We start from the raw sequence: 8,984 nt of genomic DNA, 5'->3' as shown, positions 1-8,984 counted from the left end.
ATGGCATTCCAAAAAGTATTGTGTCAGACCGAGATCCTAAGTTTTTGAGCTACTGTTGGAAGACTTTGTGGAAATTAGTGGGAACCAAGCTCTTGTTTAGTACCTCTAATCACCCTCCCCGACGTCCAAACCAAGGTAACTAACATTTCCACCGTTCTCTGAGCTATCCTTATCAAACAGATGAAAGATGGGGATCTTAAGCTACCTCAAGTTGAATTTGCTTACAACCGCTCTCATTGCATAGCTACCGGGAAAACACTATTTGAAGTAGTGTATGGTTTCAATTCCCGCCTACCACTTGACTTGTTGCCTAGTATCCCTCAAGAGGAGTTGAGATTTGAGGCAAAATATAGATTTGAAGCGATGAAAAAACTTCATGAAGATGTCAAGAAGAAAATTTAGAAGGCAAATGAGAGTTACAAGGCAAGGGGAAACAAATTCAAGAATCCAAGGGAATTCAATGTAGGTGATCTTGTGTGGCTCCATCTTTGGAAGGGAATATTCCCAGCTAAGAGAAAGAACAATCTTATGCCAAGAACCGAAGGCCCCTTTGAAGTTGTTGAGAGAGTTTGACCTAATGCTTACAAACTCAAACTACCGGGAGACTTTGGAGTTCATGCTACCTTTAATTTCGGTCATCTTGTTCCTTTTCTTTTTTAAGATGATATTGGTGATGAGGATCCGGAATTGAGGGCAATTCCTTTAGAAGAGGAGGGGTTTGACGCGGGTGCATGGAACTTAGTGGAAGAAGTGGAAGACTTGCCACGTGTCGTGACACAAATTCGGGCCAAGCTCCTTGGAGGTCACCTTTCGGGACTAATCATCATCACACTTGAAGACAAGAAGAATTGAAGAGGTTCGGCCGAACCTAGGAAGTCCGACCGAACCATTTTGTCAGTTTCAAACCCGATTGATCGAGGTTAGATAGGTCGTTGGTTCTACTAACCCTAATCAAATTAACAATTTATAATGCCTAAACTTACACTAAACTAGTTAGTGGCAAGTAAAGGGTCGAACCACTAAGGAAGCTCACTCGTCCAACATCAATATCACTAATGCAAGAGTCAAGAGGGGAAATGTTTTTTTTGATATATTGGATAAAAAGCACTAAAACTACGAATAAGCAAAGATAAAGACGAATAAAATCAAGAAAGAACAACGCTAGGGATACGGGGGTGTCAAACATGATTATAAAAAAGGGGAATAATCATAGTTATCATGAAGAACATGCCAAAGAACACAAGATCCTACCTAAACAATTCATTCTCATGCAATAGTCTAGGCAAATCAATGAAAGAGGTCTATGCTAATTAGGATCATTCTCATGCATCCCATTAGGCACAAGCTAACCAAGGAATAAAGGGGCACAATACATGGAACTCCATTTTTAACAACTCATTCTCATGCAATCATTAAAATAGAGGTGATCTAAATCTAGTTCAAATCATTTTCATGCATTTAAACTAGAAGGCAATCAAATAAAGTGCTACAATAATCTCAAGTCAATAAAAATCATATCTTTCATCAATTTAAGGTATGTAATCAATCCACTATAATCATTCATCCAACATTCAACACATATTTTCCACCCCCTTCCCCTAGCTAAAAGATTAGCCTAGAGAAAGGAGATTAAACATAATAGCAAAACCAAAAATATATTCAAGAAACACAAAACAAAACATGATTAAAAACAATGAAAACAATAATAACTAGATGAACTAAAAAGACTAACAAAAATAAGCAACAATAAAGCAAATAAATAAAGCTAAAGGAAAGGATTAGAGATTACTAGAGAGAGGATTAATGAAAGATGAAAACTTGAAGGAATTGCTTGATTGGAAATTAAACTTGACCAAAATTGATTACTTAGAAGAAAATTGAGCAATAATCTACTTTATCTCTCTAAAAACTATCTAATCTAACCCTAAGAGAGAGAAGCTCTCCTAAACTAACTAAGAAAATAGCATAATGGCCTCTCCTCTAATTACCCCCAAAAATGGGTATTTATACAAAGCTCATAAAACTAAGAAAAATAAAAGAAATAAAAGAATGAGAAAATTAAGGAAAAACAAAAGAAAAAAATAAAAATAGAAAGGAAATAAGAAAAGGAAAAGGAAAATATAAAAAGAATTAAGAAAATAAAATAAAATAAAAGAAAAAGAAATTAAAATAAACCCACAAATCCCCCAAATTCCCTCAGCCACGATTTCCACTTCTCTTTCATTTGGCTGCTCTGATTTGCATCACCTTCATCACCATCACCACGCATCCCCTCATCTTCACCGTTCATCATCATCATCTTCATCAAGCATCATTAAAACACGGCCGTTGGGTTTCATTAAAATCACGTGCAAAGCTCGTGATTGACCCACGAATGCGCGCCCGCACAGAGGTCGCACAGAGGTCGCGCATAGCTTCTGCCTCGACTCTGATTTTGGACTCAATCTCGTGCGCTTTCTGACAGGGCTGCGCGGCCGCGAGGTCTGGGTTGAGTAATTTGGTGGCTGCTCTGTTCGAAATCGCTGCTCGTAGTGGTTGTTGATGGTGGTAAATGGGTTGGTGGTAATTGGGGTGAGATGCGTGTTGTTGCTGCAGTTGTTGTTGGTTGCGGTGGATGCGGGGGAAGGTGATTGTGGTGGTTGCAATTGGTGTTGTTGTGGGGTTGAATTGAGGTGGTAATTGCTGGCGAGAGGGGTGGAGATGCGTGGGAGTTTGGTTTAATTGGTGAGTGGTTTAATTTGGTGGTTTGATTGATAGGCGATTGGCGGTTTTGGCGGAGGTTGATTGGAGGTGGATGAAATTGAGTGGGTTGCGAAGGCTGGTGGGTGTGAGATGGAGGTTGAGGGAGGTGGCTGGTGTAGTGCTGTGGTGGTGTTGAGAAGGCAGGGAGCAGGGGATTGTGTGGTGTAGGTTTAGAAAGGGTGTGGTGTATGTTAAGCTGCTAGCAAGAGGGCAGCAGCTAGAGCATTTGCCTCGAACCTTGACCTCCGAACACAAATTTGACTTTGAAACCCGGAACGCCTACAACCAAAAACAACACGAGGGTGAATTGGAAAATAAAATAAAATAAATAAAATAAAGTAAAATAAAATAAGATAAATAAAGTAAAATAAAATAAAATAAAATAAGATGCTAAAGCTAAAGAAATAATAAAATTAAATGAAATAAAATAAAATAAAATAAAATACGAAACTAAAATAAATAAGAAAACGAGATAAAAAAGAGAAATTATTAAAAATATAAACTAACGACTTAAACTACAAACATTAAAAGAAAGAAAAATAAAATAAAACACGAAAATAAACTAAAAACTATAGAAAATTACAAAAATACTCAAAATAAAGAATAAAAGACAAGAATAATAAAATAATAGAAATAAAGGATAAAAAGGGTGAAATTATTGGAAAATAAGCCGGAATACGACTCAATAAACACCCTAAAAGTGACATAAAAGTCACTTATCAAACTCCCCCAAGCTTACCTTTTGCTCGTCCTCGAGCAAATTAACATGAAACACGGGAGAAGGAGAATGATTTATTCAAGCAAAACTAAGACACTAAAGGAGACAAGAATGTACACTAACTCACTTTCGTAGGAATCACGGTCACTTTTAGCAACTAATGACAAGCCCTTTAAACCCCTAGATCGCCCTAGAGGACGAGTGTGCTCTCGTGAGGGTGTCCTAAGAGTTTAACCCACAACTCTAAACAAAACCAAGGCAAAACAAAAAGAAAAAGAAAAGCAAAAACAAAAAGCAAGCACAACCACGACCAACATGACATGACAAGGCTTAAGAAAACCAAACAATCTTTTAGATAGAAAATGCTCCATTCGGACTCAAAACATAGAGACATGCACCAAAGAATGCTCACCTTTCTTAATTAAATGAGGGAATGCACGTTCCGAGATGCTCATGGTTGAAAGAGACAAACCTAAGCTAAGCATAGAGAACTAATGATTTCACTCTCCGCCCTAGCCCCATCCAAGACGGTCTACGTTCTCTCCACTAGCTTCAAATCATCCCTTAGTTAGCTCCTCATGATTCCTCGAGGGAACCGGAAAAAGAAATTTTTATGTGGAATCATAAGGTCATCCCGACATCTCAACTATGCATACTCTCTCCATAGGGTTGAAATCTATCTCCCTCCACCAGTCATTGACCTCACCCCTCTAAAGTCAAAGGGTCTTTACTAGGGTTGTAACGTAAGGCTAAGGGTCAAGGCGGGGCAAAAATTTGAAAATTTTGGTGATATTTCCTAAGTGAAGCAAAAGGGTGATCAAACCTCAAAAACAAACTCAAGAAATCACCAAACATCAAACAAAAATACCAATAATTCCATCTCCCCCAAGCTTATTCGACACCGACACTCAATAAAAACAAAAACGAAGTAACGCTCCCCCCCAAGCTTGAACAAAGCATTGTCCTCAATGCTTAAAGTAGGGAAGAAAACGAAACCAAACTAATTTAAATTATTATTTTTTTTTTTTATTTTATTTGTTGTCCTTGCCTTTTTTAACTTTAGACGGCTTTTTCTTAACATTTGCTTTATTTCACACAATATATACAATTTAATTTTCTTGCTTGGTACAAAAAGCATAATACTTTCTCAATTTATTACAACACAAAACAAACTCTTAAACCGAAATGCTTCACAAACTAAGGGTTAGGGAAACGAAAGGTCATAAGGTTTGTAATGTGGCTCATAATCAAGAAAGGGAATAGGCTCAAAGGGTTGGCAAGAGGAGCAAATGCAAAATAAGAACAAAATAAGTAACAAAACAAAAAGAAGATAAAGAAAAAAGAGAAAAATGGTGCCCTTTTCCTCCCCTAGAGTTGCTTGGTCACGATCTTGGGAGCTAGAGAACAACACAAGGATTAAGTTATGCATAGTTAAGGATCCTAAATGCCGCTCACAAGAATGATGAAGGCTAGAACAAATGACGCTCACACGGGATAAGAAATAAGCAAATACCAACCAAGGGAATCCTATTCACCATAGAGAGCAACACCATCTTACCACTTTCCCGTGAACTAGGGGTTCAAACGTCCTCAAAAGTTCTAAACCGGGCTACCTTAGCTTACAATGTGTCTAATTCAACCCTAAGCACTCTCAAACCGTGTAAACCCTCATCAACTAGGAAGATAAGCATTCAAAGACACATTATCATGAAAGGCACACAAATCCAAATGAATGAGCAATTCCAAATCAAAATAATTTCAACTCGTCATAGCCATGTTTGTCACATAAAAGGGAAAAACAACACAAAAACAAGAGGAAGAAATAAAAAGGTTCACAAATGAGGCATGTAATTCAAGTAAATCCCAATCGTCATACAAATGACCGTTGATAACAACATCAACGATCCCAGGTTCCTTAGAACCAATGCAAACAACCTCGAACCATTCAAACTTCTTCCTAAACTAACCTTAAACTAAGCACTCAAAGAAAAATTAAAAGAGTGAAAACAAGAAAGGTCTCACCGAGAGGTTGGCTTAAAAGAATAATAGAGCATAAAATCTAGTTCATCAAATGTCACTCCGATCCAATCTTCCAAAATGCAACCTACAAGGCAAGACAAGACATAAAAGAAAACATTAAAAGAAAACAAAGAAAGAAAACAAAAAGAAAAAGAAAGGAGGGGGAGAAAAAAGGGTAGAAATCCTCCGGGTTGCCTCCCGGGAAGCGCTTGTTTATGGTCTCTAGCTTGACCCTTCACTTCCTTCAAGGTGGAACAAAAAACATCACCCTCATCAACTTGAGGATTGAATCATAGATGCCCCCAAGATTGAGAACTAGCATTCCTTGAGGTCTCAAATCACCACAAGGGAAAGGAGGGAATAAATCAAGAGCCAATGGTGGCTCATCTTTTCTTTTTCTCTTCTTCTTGTCGTTTCTTCTAAAAGGGCGATGAAGCTTGGAATCCTCGATATTAGGAAGGGAAACCTCACCTTCCTCAAGAGAGCCTTCAAACCAAGTAGGAACTTCAAGAAAGTTATCATACCTCATTGCCACCTTACCATCACATGGAGGTAAGCTCTCATTATCCATCACACCATCGACCACATCAACTCTACATATGCTCACCGCCATAGGGCTCTTCAAAACAACATTCTCAACTAGCCTACAAGGGAAGGGAACCGGGCCTTCAAACTTGTTTGGTTCACTAAAATCTAATGGCTCCTCATTTTGTTCTTGAACGTTCTTCTCAACCACATCCTCCACAACCTTGTCTTCCTTACTTTCATCCTCCTTGCAAGTTTCGAGATGATAAGCATATGAAGGGTTAGTAGATGATTGTAAGGGGAGTTTTGTGGTTAAATGGAGAGAAGAAATGTTGGCTAGTTGGGAGTCAACAACTTCATTGTGAGATTTGATCTCTTGGAATTGTTGAGTGAGAATTTGACGTTGTTGAAGAATTTGGGTTTGTGTGTGGTCGAGTGGGGATTGTTCTTCATACGCTTGAGGATTTTGGTCATGATGTTGACCTTGAAAGTTCCCCATTTGGATGGAAGGGTAAGAAAAATTTTCGGTTAGAGGATTGAAAAGAGGTTCATCTTGGAGGTAGGAGTTTTCTTGTTTTGGAGGTTGTTGAAGTTGTTGAGAATGAGCTTGGGTTACAAACTCTCCTTCCCTCAAAGTCAAAGCCTCACCTTGCTTGGGATTGAACTCTCTACAATACGATGCATCATGATCCGTCCCACCACAACAAGCACATGAGAAATCAATTATTTGTGACAGTTTTGAACCTAAACCAACACTTGAGTTCAACTTGGAAAGACCTTCATTCAAGAGTTCAACTATGTGCTTAAGTTGACCGACTTTCTCCAACTCATAAAGATCACCTTGCTTTCCTTGGGACCTTCTTTGACCTCCCCAAGAATAGCTAGTAGCCACCTCTTCAATTATAGCTTCAACTTGGCTTTGAGGGATCTTAATCAATTGGCCACCGGCACCCGCATCTAGATTGGTTCTTGAAATTGGCTCTAAGCCATCATAAAAGAATCTCATGAGAAAATTATGGTTGAATCCATGGTTAGGACATGCTCTAATCATATCCTTAAACCTTTCCCATGCTTCCCCAAGAGTTTCATCCGGTTCTTGCTCAAAAGAAACTATCTTCCTCCTCATTTTTGCGGTTTGCTCATCGGAAATGAACCTCTTGAGAAAGGCCTTCGCAACATCTTTCCATGTGGTGAGAGAGTTGGGCTTCAAAAGCTTGAGCCATTTCTTTGCTCTTCCGGTGAGAGATTGCCGAAAGAGATGCATACGAATGTAATCTTGGCTCACTTCATTTGTTTGCATCATTGCACACAACTCAAGGAATCGGTCCAAATGCTCAATGGGGTCTTCACTTGCACTTCCGGAAAATTGCTCAACTTGTACCATCCTAGCATATTGTGGATGGATTGTGAAATTAGACTCGGTGGTTGGGAGAAGTATACCACTCGTGAGCTCATAGACTTCCGGATTTCCAAACTCCCTAAAAAGAAGGTCATCCTCTTGTCTTGCCATATCTCTCTTTGAATACAACAAAGCTAAGCACACGATTAGCAATGACAAGTAGGATTAAAAAAAAGGCAAAATAATAAAAAGAAAGCAAATAAAATGACTTTAACAATAGCAAAAATAAATGCTAAACAAGCCGCTTCCCCGGCAACGGCGCCAAAATTTGATCGAGGTTAGATAGGTCGTTGGTTCTACTAACCCTAATCAAATTAACAATTTATAATGCCTAAACTTACACTAAACTAGTTAGTGGCAAGTAAAGGGTCGAACCACTAAGGAAGCTCACTCGTCCAACATCAATATCACTAATGCAAGAGTCAAGAGGGGAAATGTTTTTGTTGATATATTGGATAAAAAGCACTAAAACTACGAATAAGCAAAGATAAAGACGAATAAAATCAAGAAAGAACAACGCTAGGGATACGGGGGTGTCAAACATGATTAGAAAAAAGGGGAATAATCATAGTTATCATGAAGAACATGCCAAAGAACACAAGATCCTACCTAAACAATTCATTCTCATGCAATAGTCTAGGCAAATCAATGAAAGAGGTCTATGCTAATTAGGATCGTTCTCATGCATCCCATTAGGCACAAGCTAACCAAGGAATAAAGGGGCACAATACATGGAACTCCATTTTTAACAACTCATTCTCATGCAATCATTAAAATAGAGGTGATCTAAATCTAGTTCAAATCATTTTCATGCATTTAAACTAGAAGGCAATCAAATAAAGTGCTACAATAATCTCAAGTCAATAAAAATCATATCTTTCATCAATTTAAGGTATGTAATCAATCCACTATAATCATTCATCCAACATTCAACACATATTTTCCACCCCCTTCCCCTAGCTAAAAGATTAGCCTAGAGAAAGGAGATTAAACATAATAGCAAAACCAAAAATATATTCAAGAAACACAAAACAAAACATGATTAAAAACAATTAAAACAATAATAACTAGATGAACTAAAAAGACTAACAAAAATAAGCAACAATAAAGCAAATAAATAAAGCTAAAGGAAAGGATTAGAGATTACTAGAGAGAGGATTAATGAAAGATGAAAACTTGAAGGAATTGCTTGATTGGAAATTAAACTTGACCAAAATTGATTACTTAGAAGAAAATTGAGCAATAATCTACTTTATCTCTCTAAAAACTATCTAATCTAACCCTAAGAGAGAGAAGCTCTCCTAAACTAACTAAGAAAATAGCATAATGGCCTCTCCTCTAATTACCCCCAAAAATGGGTATTTATACAAAGCTCATAAAACTAAGAAAAATAAAAGAAATAAAAGAATGAGAAAATTAAGGAAAAACAAAAGAAAAAAATAAAAATAGAAAGGAAATAAGAAAAGGAAAAGGAAAATATAAAAAGAATTAAGAAAATAAAATAAAATAAAAGAAAAAGAAATTAAAATAAACCCACAAATCCCCCAAATTCCCTCAGCCACGATTTCCACTTCTCTTTCA

At 37.5% G+C, this 8,984-nt stretch overlaps 1 non-coding gene across 1 annotated transcript; it reads left to right on the top strand.

The window, feature by feature from the left end:
• The first annotated feature begins 7,026 nt into the window (after window positions 1-7,026).
• On the top strand, window positions 7,027-7,133 carry LOC145629602 (small nucleolar RNA R71). The gene has a single exon (XR_014111766.1). It is a non-coding gene; the product is annotated as a small nucleolar RNA R71 (small nucleolar RNA).
• The last annotated feature ends 1,851 nt before the right edge of the window (window positions 7,134-8,984 follow it).

Source organism: Chenopodium album, chromosome 4, assembly GCF_948465745.1.
Source record: "Chenopodium album chromosome 4, dcCheAlbu1.1, whole genome shotgun sequence".
Taxonomy (NCBI): Eukaryota; Viridiplantae; Streptophyta; class Magnoliopsida; order Caryophyllales; family Amaranthaceae; genus Chenopodium; species Chenopodium album.
The sequence above is the reverse complement of the archived record's forward strand: the minus strand, read 5'-3'. Positions and strand labels throughout refer to the sequence as shown.